Genomic DNA, 17,301 nt, shown 5'->3' with positions numbered 1-17,301 from the left:
GCCCTATTCATATCTCACTGTGTTGTACTAATAATCGAGACCATAGGTCACATTGAGATGTTCACCTTCTCCCACTTACTATTTTAGATTAAATGTGTTTTATTAAACTAATCAATTAATTCCAAATTAATTACTAGTTTATTAATAACCCTATGAATGTAATTAATTACAAAAAACATAATTATAAAGGAGCCTATTTCTATAATTAATGTGATCTAAATAATTACCCATTACATTCAATTAACTTTACTAAAACATTTTTTACATAAAGTTGGCTTTCTTAAAGGCCTATAAAAAACTATTGCCTTTATTATGGTGTAAGTTACCAAGTTATAACAAATTTAATGCTTAGTAGTTTACATGCAATTGATTTCATAATCATGTTTCTAAAAAATGCATGATTAATGAGAAACTGTGTGGGGTTTCATGAATGACGTGTAATTGACTAATGCATGATCATGTTATCAAGCAAACATCAATGAAAATTTATTTAAATAAATACAATAAATAAATAAATAATAAATGATAAACCGAGTACTAATGAGTATTTCTAAGATTTACAATCCTTTGAAAAAATTAGAAATACAATTGCAATCTAAGCATATGTAGCTTTCAAGACTCTCCAAGAATGTTCCTTCTCTCCTTTAGGCTTTCTTGCTAATCTTTAGGAACTTTGTTTTGCCCAACTTATTAATTAAAAAAAATTCTAATTAATTTATTTAATTAAAACTAACTTTTAATTAAATAACCATTTTTGTCATATTTTTAATTTAGTTGATTTAAATAATTATATAATAAAATTCAAATAATTATTTAAACTTAAGACATTAAAATATCTTAACCAACGAAAAGATATTTTATTTTCTAATAAAATAAAATAAGAAAATTAAACTTTTAAATTCATATAATTTAAAAATTAATTGAATAAAAGATATTTTATAAAAACTTAGGAATTAGGGTTTTGGGCACCAAAATGGTGCCCTAGGGCCGGCGGCACAAGGATCCAAGGGCTCGGGATGGGTGGCTGGGCGTGTGCGTGGGGGAGCAGGGCCTTAGGAACCTGGGTGACGCGCGCGGGAGCTGGGTGCTCGGGGCCTAGGTGCATTGCGGGTAAGGCAGCCACGGGGCTGGTGCGTGCGGCTGCAGAAGGCTCAGGCCGTATGCCATGGTTGGTGGCTCGGGTCCTCTTGTTTTTCTTTGTGTATATATTTTTCAATTTAAATTTCAAGAAATAAAATTACAAAAATTTCTATGCCCTTTATGGCTTACAAAAGATTTAGAAAAACAATAAAATTCCTAACCCAATAGCACCATATAATTAACGATCCACCATTCAACCATACATTCAAAAAACATATCCATCTGTTTAATATACATATCAACATACATATAACAAATGCAAGAAACCCACACAATATTTAATATATATTTATTACTGCTCTGGTACAATTTGTTGGTATTAAATGATCAAATCAAATTTATGCAGTGGAATATATGGATCCATTTTAATAAATATTAATACCAGCCAAGATCATATACATATATAAATATTAAATCACATACAAGTAGATCAGAGATTACCTCTTGTAGCCTATCAAGTGTCCTTGAGTCTTTTTGTATAAATGAACGATCTTCATATCCAGTGTTCTGAGATCTGACACCCTGATCTTCCAGACCAATCCTCAAATACACAAGGATGTGTGTAGGCACGTAGGATTCAAAAGGTTGATTTATGTGACTCCGTAGGTGTACTCAACACATGAAATCTAGAGAGTTTTGATAAAGAGAAGGTTTAGAGAAAACTATCGCTTTTGAGAGAGAGTCTGATAAACCATCTATTATCTGAATATCACATATATTAGATTTATAAAGATATTTAATCTAATTAAATAATCCTTATTTAATTAAAATATAATTCAAATTAAAACTTGTTAGATATTTTCATTTAATTATCTATTCAAATCATATTTAAAAAGAATAATTAAATAACTGATTAAACAAATTTATTTGAAATTTAAAATTCAAATCCCATGGATAAAAATCCTGATGTTATGCGCCACACACTGTACTATACAGTGTGTGTCCCCCAACCCTATTAGGGCTGCCATAATTTTCTTATTTGTTTATTTAATCAACTTTTAAGACAAGATATTTATTCCAACATAAATATAAGTTAATTTAAAATTAAATTTATCTTAAAATATAAGTTTTAAATTAAATAAATAAATATCATATTATAAATAAGATATTTATTATTTTCTCTCTTTATCTTAACCCAAAGAAGATTAATATTAATTTTAACCTATATTTTTTCAAAAAAATATTATTTAGTTGAATAATTAATTAATTTATAATTAATCAATTACCCATAATTATCAAATAAATATTTTCTTGCCCTGGAAAATTAATTCCTTTACAATTTAGTCATTTCTCTTAACAAATCTTTCTTTTGACATCCTTACCTTTGACAGTGTAGGACACAGCTGTGGACCATGGACCTATAATACGAAGCTTCAATAAACCATATTATTAATTAAACTCTTTAATCTAATAATCTTATTTATTAATTCCATGATTACTCCACTATAAATATGGAATTACACTCTAAGTATTTATAGAATTATATTTACAGAGTTTTCTTTAGTAGTCCATTGATATAATCAATATATGTAGTCCTTTCCTCCATTATTGGTTCGTTCATTAGAGCTGGTCAAAATTATCGTTTTACCCTTCTAATTACCTCTTGATCCTTAAGTATCATTAATTCACTAACAAATAATTAATCTATAATCTAATTATAGATTTGAACTATATAACTATTCAGTTCCAGAATTAACCCTTAAGGGAACCAATATTTGATTTGTTAGAAAAGCATGGATTCCAATATTGTAATTCATGTTCCCAGCCATCCATAATATTGAATCTCCAAAACAAAATTCATTAGCCTCATTATTCTAAGAGACCTTAATGAGTAAATCAAAAGATCCAATAAACATAAACAAGAGTTCATGAATACTCAAGATTTAGACTAATCTACAAATGATCTTCTATTATGATAAGAATTAAATCTTTATGTCAAACGGCAAGTTTATAAAGATAATTAATTCTCATTGGTCCTGCCATATATAATCTCTATTATATACAAAACATTTACTAAGATTTCTATCCATATCAGTAATCCGAATCTAGATTACTTGCATCTCGTATACTTAGCAAATTGTACTAGTAACCATTCATTAAAGATTCCTTACTTTAATATGTTCCTGACTATTTATTCATTATATATGATCTTAATTCTCTCGTACTAATACAAGATCATATTCTCATTAATAAATTTTCTTGATATTATTATATAATTAATTCAAACAATAATTATAACATTCAAATATAATAAAATTGTACTATTATTTAAAACTAATAAAATGTCTTTACATGCTTTTAGGGCATTAATATTAACACAAAAACGGTGGTAACACGTTCAATGGATGACAATGAGTAAGAGAGGCCCATAAATCATAGAGAGTTTTGTGCAATTCGTCCTGCTGGAGAGGGCACTTATGTACCTCGTCGTCCCGAAAAACCAGGATCTGCTCATCGAATAGCTTTGGTTCCTGCTTGGTTAGCCTGATCTTCTCTTCAAATAGCTTCTTCCAACATAATGAACTCGTCTGCTTAATTTAAATACTCTCTAGTTTAGTGGACGATCTTTCTTCTAAGATTAGTCACTAAAGGACCTTTTACTTGGATCTCAACCATGATGGCCATAAACTTCCCATCGTCATTTTCTGATTTTGACTTAGCAGCTTCTTGCATGAACTGCTGCACATAGACCTTAAGGGGTTCGTTAGACCCTTTCTTGATGTCAACAAGGTTGTTGAGCTCGGATGGTGGGATACGGGCAGCAAAGAATTGTGAGTATAAGAGCCTCACCAATGTATCCTGAGATGTAATGGTTCTTGGTTCTAGGTTGAAGAACCATTGTTGAGCAAAATCAACTAGGGTAGCAGGGAAAATCCTACAAAGAACATCATCTCTTACTACTTGAAGATCCATTTGTATTTCAAAGTTGTTGATGTGTGAAATGGGATCTTACCTTCTAGTATACATTTTACAAGTTGGCATCTTGAACTTGGGAGGGATTCTAAGAGCATTGATATGTTAATTGAAAAGAGATCATTTACTTCTCTCTATATCAATATTAGTGAGTTTTGGATCAGTTAACTCCCGAACCATTTGAGTGAGGGCAACTAGTTGCTATTGGATTGCTGGAGCAACTAGTGGCACGGTTGATGGAGCCACAACTAGGATTGTAGCAGCTCCTACTTGTGGTGCAGGTTGGATTCCTGGTGAAACAGGTCCTTCAACATTAGAACCATTGCCTTCCAAGAGCTGGTCGAGGACATCTCGCAGGTCGGGCCTTGATTAGCATGTCGGGAGGGCATAATTGGTATATGTGTGATTAAATGACTAAATACATTATTATGTGGCATGCATGATTATATGATTATATGAATATGTGACCTGTATGTTTGTGAGTATTAGATATGCATGTGGGCCCTTTATAGCTTATAAAGGGCATATTTGTAATTTTGACCCGTTGAGGGCATAAATGTAATTATATGTGATAAATTGTTGAGACCACATTATTATGTGGATATATTTACAACATATGGCTTGAGACGGTCCTAGTGAGCGGATTAGCGAAATAGTCACAGCGGGCTTCAATACTCAGCTCGTGGGAGTCTAGGGGTATTTTTGGGAATTTAGAGAATATTTTGGGAATTATTAGATATTGAATAAATAACTGGTAATTATTTGGAGTAACGAGATTAATTGGTAAATATTAAGGACATTTGAGGAATTAGCGGGAACTGGGGGAGATGACCATTTTACCCCTAAGAACACTTGAGAAATTAGTAAACTTAGGAGGGCAAAATAGTCTTTTAATGGGCAAGGCATATACTCAAAAACTTAGGAAAATTAGAGGAAACTAGAATCTGAAGGGAAAGCTCTCAAACTCTCTCATGATTTCTCTCCCTCACTCGCACCCTTGAAGGAACATAGAAGAACTTGGGCTTGGGAGCTAAGGAAGAAGAAGGGGGCAGAAAGCTTAGGCTGTGAGCTGAAGGAAATTGAAGAAAAGCAAAAGGAAAGCTAGGGGGATTCAAGCTAGGAACCTAAAGTTGGAATTTGTGAGAATTCAACCATAATTAAGGTGAGTTCATAACCTGGTTTTTTACTGAAGAATCTAGTTTATTAGAATGGGACTTAAGTTGAGTAATTGAACGATGAATTGTCACTGATTTGGGATAGAAACTTTAGTCTGTATTGTGGTAGTTTTATGTTTAAACAGGTGAATTAAGGTCTTGATTTCGTAGCTCACTTGATGTTGAATTATGGAGGTTTGTTTAGGTAAATTCTGGGTTAAGGTCTTGAGGTTCTTGGCTGGAGCAATATGTGAAATACCCAGATTTTTTGGGCTCGAAGGGGGCGTGTCGTGACCCAGCCTTGGGACGCTACGGTGCGTGTGGCCTGTTTGGCCTGGGTTGCTCTCTGAGTTGGGAGCGCGCCACGACCCACTAGGCAAGTTGCGGCCCACCTCCCCTTTGGCTTGGGACCTTGCTCTCTGACTTGGGGGCAAGTCGCGACCCGCCTGGGGATTTTAGCCTTAGAATTGGTAAGGCTTGGGGATTCGAACCTAGGCACTCGAGACAACTTTTACTACCCGGTTTAATAGAAATTTAGGTCTCGAAGGCTAGTTTCTGTCTTCTAAGTATTTATTTGGATTGGAAGTTGATGATTTCCCCTTTGGACAATGTGACTAGGTTTATTGCTAGGGCTTGGAACTGAGGATCATGCTCGGGACCACTTCACTATCTCCGTTCGAAATTAAATGTAAGAACTACACCCTTGTGTGGCTATGTTGGGACTGAGATCCCCTGTATTTGAATACAAATGTTGTATGATTGTTATATGCCATGTGAGCATGAAATAAACAGCCTAAGAGAGCCGGGGTTGAAAATTTGTGCACAGGACGCGGCTCGGCCACTATGAGCTGGGGTCAGCTAGATAAACTCTGGACTTCACCTAAGCGAGACGGAGTCAGTGGGTTAAACAGAGGGTGCGGCCTAAGGGCGTCGACCCTGAGTTTTGTGTATTGATTGAGATAGAATGTTGAATATAAATGGTTGTTGTTGTTAGCTTGATGCTATGGCTCATTGATTATCTGATTACTTGTCTTGTGAATTATTTGATTATCATTATTGATTATGTTATGCTCTTATGGTTTTCTTACTGGGCCTCGACTCATGGGTGCTATGTGGTACAGGTAAAAGCAAGGGTAAGATGGAACAACCATGAGTTGGAGAGCTCTGGGGGCGAGGTGTACATTGTCAGCTGCTTGTCCGCCACGGCCGAGGGATGGTACAGGGACAGAAACCTAAAACATGTAATTTGACATTAGAGTGGCCATTGATTGTATAAAGTTGTTTTTTTTAAGTTGGTAAATTCGTATTTTAAACCCTAATTTTGGGATCCCATGTGCTAAACATTTATTTTAATGAAAATTATTTGTTTATGACCAAAATCTTTTAACCCTAACTTGATTAAGACTTTAGGAACACATCTTTATTCAAATGACTTGATTAGCAAGTCTTGCACTATTTTAAACACATAGTGTAATGGTCTTGGTTACCCAGGGCGTTACAGGCCCTCTATTCCCAAGTCTATTGAAGACACTCCCTCCTTTGGGCCGCCCCCAACATTCTAGCTATCTGCTCGAGGAGGGCCAGGAGGTGGTCTCTCTAGGCAGTTTGCTAGCTCTTGCTGCCTTGGTGGGCAAACGGTCCTTCAGGTTGCACATTTTCCCTAGGTGGGATATCTTGAGGCCCATGTATTCTTGGCAGAGCAAATTGTCCTCTTGGAGGCCCATCACTACGATGGTCATCATAATATTAATAGTCACAAGGTTGGTTATAACGTCCCTAATTTGTTGATAAGGCTTAGTGGCTTAATTACTGGGCCAGGAGGGCATATTTGAATGTTTATGTGATAATATGATCTAATTGTGATTATATATGTGAATCATATGAGTTATACCTTGATATGACTGTTTATGCATGTTTAAGTAAGTAAAATATGCTTATAGGCTCGTTTCTGTTAAAAAAGTGCAATGTCTTAATTTTAACCCGTTGAGGGTATATCTGTAATTATATGTGCCTTGTGAGTGCGACCACATTATTATGTGGATATATTTGGCATGTGTGGCACGAGATGATCCTAGTGAACAATTTGGTGGAAAAGTCACATCGATGATTAATACCCGCCTCGAGGTGAGCCTAGGGGTCACTACTACAAAAATTGGCTTTCTCGACAATTTTTAATTGTCGCTATTAAGCAATGACGACAGTCGACTAACTGTTGTATTTTCCTATACCGGCGTAGGGGTAGCTACACCGACATTTAAACACTGTCATTGTTGCAGGCAACGACGATAGTTATTAGGTGTCGCTATTGCTGGCAACGCCGACAATTATTAAGTGTCGCCGTTACTGGCAACACCGAAATTTAATAGGTGTCGCTGTTGCTGGCAACGCCGACAGTTAATAGATGTCGCCATTGTTGGCAACGCCGATAGTTATTAGGTGTCGTCGTTGCTAGCAATGCTAACAGTTAATAAGTGTCGTTGCTGATTTCAAAATCAACACAACAATTGTAGTAAAAGAATGCACATCAAAAATTAAATTAAATTAACATTGGTAACATTAACTTTATATTTGATTAAATCTAACACTTTCTAATAAAAGAAATACATAGTTCCAACAAAGTTTGTGATAAAATGGATATCTAGCAAAGTTTAAAAAAACCTAGTTTGTCATAAAATGAATATTTAGCAAAGTATGCACATCAAAAAACTAAATTAACTCAACCTATAATTTGTTAGATTGATTATGTATTTGGTTAGTTCTAACAATTTCTAATAAAAGAAATACAAAGTTCCAAAAGTGACTAAATCTCCTCACATAAGTACTAAGCACGCCTGCCATCATTTCGTCCTGTGTGGTGATTGTATTTGTTCTGTGCCCGCACACCTTGTTTCTTTTTTCTTAGCTCTGCCCACTAAAGAGATAATCTCTTAGCAACGAATCCTTCCCAATCATCTTGTTTGATCCAGTTGCTCCATGCATTTTGTGGATGGGCAAGAAGTTCAGGAGCTTTTTTTTTTTTTGTATTTTTCAACTTTATTTTTTGTTAGCCAACTCTTCCAATCTCTCCATCGGTCTCCAACTTCACTCAAAACTTTTGCTTTAGATGTGGCCTATACATCGAATGACTCCTACATAAATAAACAAAATAATTAATCAATTAATAAACAATTACATGTTCACTCATATACAAGTTAATAAAATTTAAAAACTTACATTAATTCCCTTCCAAATTAGCTCTTTAGTTTCATTTGGGACCAAACTCCAGTCATCGATATTCAAAAGAATGTGACAACGTGCCAACACTCCAATACGACTTGCCATCTTCGTTGCCCCCTTTCCAATTGATATCCTCAATTGATTATACTCAATTGACAAAGTTTCCTCTGTTAATACAGCATATCCAATTTAGAATATGAACTAAATTTATAGTAATTAAAACAAAAATAATATAACACATAATTATCATGACTAAATTTAAAACAAACAGCACTTCTCTTATATTTGTAACCTAACCATCTGTCAATACCAATTCAAATAATTCAATCAATTCAAACAACAAACAATTTTTCTTCCTTATATATCTCCCCCAGCACACAATTATATGTATATACATATATATATTACAGAACCTACTTCACTAAGACATGCAAGTTCTCAGCCTTCCGTTATCACCATAGCACACAATTATAATCTCAAAACCTACTGCACTATGGATGAATATTTAAGATATTCAAACTCCTCTAACATGTACTTGTATAATATTAAAAAGAATAAAAGATTTTTTCTCTTCCAATCAATAGCAAACTTTCTAATGATCTTTGCTAATTCCACTACCTAAAAATAAAATTAATGATTGAAATATTATAACATGGAATATATTGTACTCAAAAGTAATACAAGTATTTTTAATTAATTTTGTGAGTATAGAAATAAGTGTTTTATATGTATTTAGTCAAAATTTTCATAAATAAATTTTTTTTAGGCATTTTTGTTGTAGCAATGTCCATTTGATGCTACAACATCAATTTTGAGCAAGCTCTCTGATTTATTTTTGCTGCAGCAAAGTTCATGTAATGCTACAGCAAAATTTCAGTGGACAAGGACAACTCTATGCTTACTTTTGCTGCAGCAAAGTTCGTGTAATGCTACAACAAAGTTTCAGTGGACAAGGACAACTCTTTGACTTACTTTTGCTACAGCAAAGTTCATATAATGCTACAACAAAGTTAGTAGTACTAACTTTATGCGTTATGTATTAGTACTTTTACAAAGAATGATCCATACCTCTCAACATCATTATAACTATATTATATATCATCAAAGTTTTTTTTTTATATTTTTCCATACTCAAAAGTTTCAATCAACTAATTTTTTTTTTCTCTCTAACACTCTATATTAAAACAAAATCAATAGATCAAAATTTTCAAACTAGAACAAGATAAAGAAAATACAAAATATCAAGGCAATACACTTAGTGCATTTTATCAAAAACTTTGTGTGCAACTCAAAATCCAAATTAAAACACATAGCTATTTACCAAAATACATCCATAAATGACAAAATAAAAGGTAATGTGCATATAAATGAATGTTATTTTGCATGAAAAATATATACTAACCTTGAATTTAAAAGAATAAATTTGGGTCCTAGAATTTGAGATTTTAGGGTTTTAAACTTTGAAATCTAAATCTAACAAAAAAATCAAACAATAAAGATATTTTTTTTAATACCTGAAATTTTTTTCGAACTATGTGCCTGGACAAGATAAACAACAATCAAAACAGTTACAATAAAGATAAACAAACATAAAAGCATCCAAAAACAATAACTCGATATATTTACTAAGGTATGTCCTGACTGAATTATTAGTTAGATGTCCCAACATTGAAAAAAAAGGTCTTTACATATGGTGATGCTTGGCACCTCAAAACTCAAGTCCGTAAGAAAAGAGCGAGAGAGAGTTTTTTTCTCCTGCCCAAATAAGTCTCTTCTAGCAAGCTTCAAACATGGAACGATCAAATTTTACCAAAACAAAAATCATACAACTGATTATATAAGTACTACTTCATCAAAATTCTTTTTTTTTTTTTTAAAAAAAGGTTTATGAACAAAAGTTTATATACCAGAGAGAGAGTTACTTATTAAACAAAGGTTCATCTGAACTCTTACATGAGTTTTCATCATTACCCTAAAACCTTCGTACAAAAACATCTCTACATGACTAGCTTCGTATTTGAATTCCTAATAACATCAAATTTATCCTAAAAATAATCTTTTTCATATACATATAACATATATATAAATATATATACACACATACATGTAAACGAAATAAAGCAATTCACGAAAAAAGAAGATAAACACTTAAACGTAGCAATTATATAGTATTTGAGCAAGAGTGTTGACCAAAGACCTCTAAAGCAAATATACTTAATTCAATGAAAACCATTTGTTGTGCAAGGAATTGGACTTAAAATCTCTGGCAAGACTTTCGAAAGGAACAATAGTAGCAATTGTCATAGTTTTCATATGTGTGTATATAAATATAAAATTATATTTATGTAAATACCTGTAACGAGCCGACTCTTGCTCCCTTTTTCCATATCTGCTCATTTCAGTCACAACACTGTTCTTAGTTTGAGCTTGACTGTTTATTGAATTGTTGGAAAATAAGAAGAATTTTGGAGAGAATACTTAAATGGAAGAAGTTATATTTTATATCTCAACTTGTGTGATTTTTGACTTGGTACAAAATGATGGGATTACATCTCTATTTATAGGACTCTATAGACTAATCTAGAAACATTATTAAATGACTAGCTTCTACATTTTTCTACATAATTCCCACTACTAACACAAGTGAAAGATAATTCTAGAAAATTCAAGAGTACTCAAACAAACAAGAAAACTCTAGAAACTTTAGTACATATAGGAATAGTCTAGAAACTTTAGTAACAACAAGAAAATTCTAGAAATTAACTATATTAAATCAAGTTTAATATTTCAACACCCCCCCCCCCCCTTAAACTTGATTTGTGACTCCAATAATACTTCGTAGTTTGATGAATGTTTCTCTCTTGAGTGGCTTCGTAAAAATGTCTGGTGCTTGATCTTGAGATTTGACATATTCCACTCTTACTTATTTTCTTCCAATGCATTCTCTTATGTAATGATGGCGGGTGTCGATGTGTTTGCTTCTTTCGTGAAAGACTGGATTCTTTGCTAGTGCAATTGCTGATTTGCTATCAACACGAATCTCAGTTGGCTCCTCTTGTGGCACGTTCAAATCCTTTAGCAAGTTTCTTAGCCAAATAGCATGACAAACGCATGAGGTTGCAGCAACGTATTCGGCTTCACAAGTCGATAGCGTAACGATTGGTTGCTTTTTTGACATCCAAGTAAATGTTGTGTTTCCCATGAAGAACACAAATCCAGTGGTGCTCTTTCTATCGTCCAAGTCTCCACTCCAATCGCTATCACTATATCCAACTATCTCATAATTGTTAGAGGATGAATAAAATAGCCCATAATTGGTTGTACCTTTGATGTACCGAAGTATTCTCTTTGCAGTTTTCAAATGGGTTGTTGTTGGAGCTTCCATAAAGCGGCTAACGATTCCAACAGCATAGAGAATATCCGGCCTTGTACAAGTTAGGTAGTGCAAACTTCCAACAAGGCTTTTGAAAAGAGTTGGATCCACTTTTCCTCCTTCGTCATGCTTTGACAATTTTATTCCACATTCTATTGGTGTGCTAACTGGATTAGAATCATCCATCTTGAACTTCTTAAGTACTTCCTTAACATAGCCTTCTTGAGTGATGAAAATGCCTTCGTCTTCTTGCTTCACCTCAATGTCGAGGTAATAAGACATGAGCCCAATATCTGTCATCTCGAACTCTTTTGCCATATCTTTCTTTAACTCCTCAAACATACTTGAGTTGCTTCCAGTGAAGATCAAATCATCCACATACAAGCATACAATCAAGATATCTTCATTCTTAATTTTGATATAGAGTGCATGCTCATATGGACACTTGGTGAAATTCTTGTCTTGAAAGTACTTGTCGATTCGAGTATTCCAAGCTCTCGGCGCTTTCTTTATGCCATATAAAGCCTTCTTCAACTTCAAAACTTTTCCTGCATGCCCTTTTACTTCATAGCCCAATGGTTGCTCGATGTAAACTTCTTCCTCGAGGAAACCATTTAAGAAAGCAGACTTTACATCCATTTGGTGGATCTTCCATCTATTTTGGGCTGCTAAAGAAATTATTAGTCTAACAGTTTCAAGACGAGCAACTAGAGCAAATATCTCATCATAGTCGATGCCTTCCCTTTGACTATAGCCTTTTGCCACCAATCTTGCTTTATATCTCTCCACCTCGCCTTTAGCATTCTTCTTTTCTTTGTACACCCATTTTACTCCAATTGGCTTGTATCCTTGTGGAAGAGTAGCTGGCTCCAATGTGTCGTTTTTTGTAATTGAATTGATTTCTTCATCCATCGCATCTCTCCATTTCTTGCTTCTTACTGCTTCTTGGTAGCTTAGAGGTTCACAATCACCAAATAGACACATAAGAGAAATGTCATTTTGATTCTCAGTTACCTCATAAAGTTCTTGCAAGCTTCTAAAGCGTGGCGTCTTTTCATTTGAGCTCTCACTTGAATCTTCTTGTATATTTCCAGTTGGCGAGATTGGTGGAGTAGTAGGTTCTTGAAGTTCTTCTTCCATCCATGGTTTCTCCGCTACATCTTCCTCTTCAAAGTAAGGAAGAAAATCATACTCGCCTTCTGCTGTGTTCCAATTCCAAGAATCTTCTTCATCAAACTCTACGTCGCGACTGATGATAGTTTTTCCGGTAATTGGGTTGTACAAATTGTAGCCTTTGGATCTTGAGTCATAGCCGATGAAGATGTACTTCTCACTTTTGTCATCAAGCTTCGTTCTCTTCTGATCGGGAACATGAACATAAGCAATACTTCCAAAGACTCTGAGGTGAGAAATTCCAGGTTTTCTTCCACTCCATGCTTCTTGAGGTGTCTTCTCATGTACACTTCTTGTTGGAGAGCGATTCACCAAGTAGACTGCGCAAGCTATCGCTTCAGCCCAAAACTCCTTTGGCATTCTTTTGCTTTTGAGCATGCTGCGAGCCATGTTGAGTATGGTTCGATTCTTCCTCTCTGCCACTCCATTTTGTTGGGGGGATCTTGGCACTGGTAATGGACGACGAATTCCATGATCTTCATAGTATTTGTTGAACTCATTTGATGTGAACTCTCCTCCTCGATCAGATCTCATGGCCTTAATAGGAAGACCACTTTCTTTTTCAACTAGAGCTTTGAATTTCTTGAAATTCTCAAACACTTCTGATTTCTCCTTCAAGAAATAAGCCCATACTTTTCTTGAAAAATCATCAATAAAGAGGAGGAAGTATTTACTCTTACCAAATGAGTTTGGTTTAATTGGGCCACAGACGTCAGTGTGTACGAGCTTAAGCGGCTTTGTGGCTCTTGATAGTGACTCCTTTGGAAAACTTCTTTGGGATTGCTTTCCAAGCAAACATCCTTCACAAAGTTGATCTGGTTGGTTGATGCATGGAAGGCCTCTCACCATCTCCTTCTTCTCTAAGAGTTTAAGCCCGCCAAAATTGAGATGTCCAAAGCGTAGATGCCAAAGCCATGATGACTCATTGTAGCAGACCTTTAAACACTTCGGAACATCATGTTGAATATTCAAGAAAAACATTCTTTTCTTTGTCATGGGAACCTTGGCGATCAAATTACTTTTATCATCTCTTAAGAAAAGGTTATTTTCTTTTAAGTGAATATTATAACCTTTCTCTAGTAATTGACCCAAACTCAAAATATTATTTTTCATGTTGGGCACAAAGTAAACATTTGAGATGAATTTATGGCCTCCATTTTTCAAGCGTATAAGAATCTTACCTTTGCCTTCCACGGGTATTTTTGATTCATCTCCAAAAGAGACATTCCCTTTTACCATTTGATTGAGCTCCACAAACATTCTTCTTTCTCCGCACATGTGATTGCTAGCGCCGGTGTCAAGATACCATTTATTTTCTTGACCTTCATCTTTGTCTTTATAGGCAAGCAACAAAGTTCCTTCTTCTCCACCTTTGTCGTCGGCGAAATTGGCTCTTTCTTCGACCCTCCTAGATCTACATTCGGAGGCATAATGACAGTACTTGTTGCAATTGTAGCACTTGATGTGAGATTTGTCACTCCTTGACAATGAGTTGCCTCTTCCGCGCCCTCTTGGTGCTTGTGAATTTCGACTTCGTTCTCCATTGTTGAAATTGTTGTTATTATTGCCACCCCTTCCTTCTCTTCGTTGTCCTCGACCACGTCCACGTTCGCTTCCTTGGTCACGTCCTCTTCCTTTTTGATCTTTACTGTTGTCAGAATTTTCTTCTTCCAAGGTGAGCTTTAGTAATTGCTCCATTTTCTCCTTTGGCTTCTTTTTCCTTTTTTGTTTCTCCTCATAGGCTTGTAAAGAACCCATGAGTTGCTCAATAGTCATGGATTCTAAATCTTTATTCTCTTCAATGATTGTAGCAATGTACTCAAAGGTTGGACTCACAGTACGAAGAATTTTTTCTATAACCTTTACTTCACTAATTTCTTCGCCATTTCTTCTTAACTGATTGACAATTGATAATGCTCTAGTGAAATAATCAGAAATTGATTCAGTATCTTCCATAAATGAAGTTTCAAAATCACCTCTAAGAGCTTGAAGACGGGTCTTTTTCACTTGCTCCGCTCCTTTGTTGCAAGTTTGAAGCTTCTCCCACGCTTCTTTGGCCGTCGTTGCATTTGAGATTGTGGATGCCGAAAATCCACCAAATAAGAAAAACACACAAAAGAAGTTTCTAGTCCCTTAAAGAAGTAAATAGCTAAGGGGCACCAAGGGCGCCAAGTACGCAATGAAGGCAGAAGGTAATTATAGGCCATCGAAGTGTTAGACACTCGCAGAGATCTAGGCCTCATGAGGTCATTCCAGGCCTCCAAGCTGCATCACCTTGTTAGATGTGTTTGTCATGCACACATGGCCCTTATTCGTGCCCCTCGAAGTTAAGGCCCCAGCCTCGCGAACACCACTCCAGCAGCGCCCCGCGCATGCCAACACCTCATGCGCCTAGCCTTGCCCCGAGGTGTCCCACACCAAGGACCTCACGCCAAGAAGACATTTCGCACCTAGGATGTATCCCATGTCTCATCAAGGCATGCGCCTCGCGCCCCGCGCGCACCAGGGGCCTCGCGCCCATGCGCCTCGCGCCCCGCGCGCACCAGGGGCCTCGCGCCCGCGCGCATCAGGGGCCTCGCGCCCGTGCGCCCATGCGCATCGCGCCCCGCGCACACCAGGGGCCTCGCGCCCCGCGCGCACCAGGGGCCTCGCGCCCCGCGCGCACCAGGGGCCTCGCGCCCCGCGCGCACCAGGGGCCTCGCGCCCCGCGCGCACCAGGGGTCTCGCATCCGCGCATGTGCCTCGCGCCCCGCGCGCACCAGGGGCCTCGCTCCCCGCGCGCCCATGCGCCTCGCGCCCCACACGCACCAGGGGCCTCGCGCCCCGCGCGCACCAAGGGTCTCGCGCCCGCGCGCCCACGCGCCTCGCGCCCCGCTCGCACCAGGGGCCTCGCGCCCATGCGCCTCGCGCCCCCACGCGCACCAGGGGCCTCGCGCCCCGCGCGCCCATGTGCCTCGCGCCCCGCGCGCACCAGGGGCCTCGCGCCCCGCGCGCTCATGCGCCTCGCGCCCCGCGCGCACCAGGGGCCTCGCGCCCCGCGCGCACCAGGGGCTCGCAATGAGGTATGGCCTTTCCCATGGCCTCGTCCATGGCCTCGCCCATGGCCTCGCCCATGGCCTCTCCCATGGCCTCGCCCATGGCCTCGCCCATGGCCTCGCCCATGGCCTCTCCCATGGCCTCGCCCATGGCCTCGCCCATGGCCTCTCCCATGGCCTCGCCCATGGTCTTGGAGGTGAGAATACTCACTAAGGGCAAGGTACATGCATGAATATGGAATGTGCCTACAAACCTAAAGAAGTCAGAGTACAAATATAGTACCCTTACCAGACAAGTAGTGGGAATGCCAGGAGTGGTTATGCAAGAATAGGAGTTATGGTCCATACGTCTACGGCCATGGGTCAGAGCCGACACCACTACCTCCTGCGCCACTATGCCTGCCACCACGCATTAGACATGGGTACCGACAAGTAGTGGAGACATCCTCCTGACACCTGCTTCTGTACGGGGTGTACGACCACAACCTCTGAAGCCACTCCCCTGACACAGTACGTATGTACCACTTGGTCCCCTGGACCACTATGTATCTAAGGCCATTAGAGCCTACTATAAAAGGAACCCTAAGACCACCTGAAAGGGGGTTGGAAAATTCATTGTAAGGAGAGGCTATTGAGAAATATACCGGGATTTGCTCCATCATTTATCTGTGTCTACTTTTTCTTAAAGTTTATTCTTAGTTCTTACAAAAACCTCACTCGACTTACCTTTGAGTTTTCCGATCTAATTTCGTTGACGAGATTTCACCGTCAACAGTTTGGCGCCGTCTGTGGGAAGAACAAGCATCAAGCCAGTGTTCTTCCTTCATTTCCAACAAAGAAAGATGCTAAGACGTTCAAAACGCCTACGGCAAATACAAAAGGTGGAGGTTCACCGAGACGAAGTAGAGCGGAGGCCTTCCAAGAAAGACCCCCCTCTGCCCGAGCATGGAGATGGACCAGAAGAACCTCTTCCCCCGGAGGAGGAGAGGGAAGCATCATCCTCAGCTACCCCGCCCGACGGAGTTCAACCAGAGCCGCTAGTGTATCCACTTAACCGGCCCCGGTTGACCCCACGCTCAGGCCACCGGGACCCCAGTCCCTCGACGCACTGGCCAGGCAAGGGTCCCGGGGTACGCTCGGTAAGTTCCAGCTCAAGGACGCGCTTCTACAAGGATGAGATTCACGAGTTGTATAAAAAGACTAGGAGGCTGGAAACCATGATGGAGAACATGCAGAAGGTTTTAAACAACCTACGGCAAGGGAAGTCAAGCATGCCCCTCCCAAAGCATAAAGGGAA

General features: G+C 38.1%; 1 long non-coding RNA gene across 1 annotated transcript; it reads right to left on the bottom strand.

Moving 5' to 3' along the window:
- Positions 1-7,758: 7,758 nt before the first annotated feature.
- LOC133819591 (uncharacterized) lies at positions 7,759-10,931 on the bottom strand. The gene is made up of 3 exons (XR_009886400.1): positions 10,777-10,931; positions 8,421-8,590; positions 7,759-8,335 (listed from the first exon to the last, which is right to left on the bottom strand). It is a non-coding gene; the product is annotated as an uncharacterized LOC133819591 (long non-coding RNA).
- Positions 10,932-17,301: the final 6,370 nt, after the last annotated feature.

The sequence above is a fragment of the Humulus lupulus genome, chromosome 1 (genome assembly GCF_963169125.1).
Source record: "Humulus lupulus chromosome 1, drHumLupu1.1, whole genome shotgun sequence".
NCBI classification, from domain to species: Eukaryota; Viridiplantae; Streptophyta; class Magnoliopsida; order Rosales; family Cannabaceae; genus Humulus; species Humulus lupulus.
Note: the sequence above shows the minus strand (reverse complement) of the source record. Positions and strands in the feature narration are given on the sequence as shown.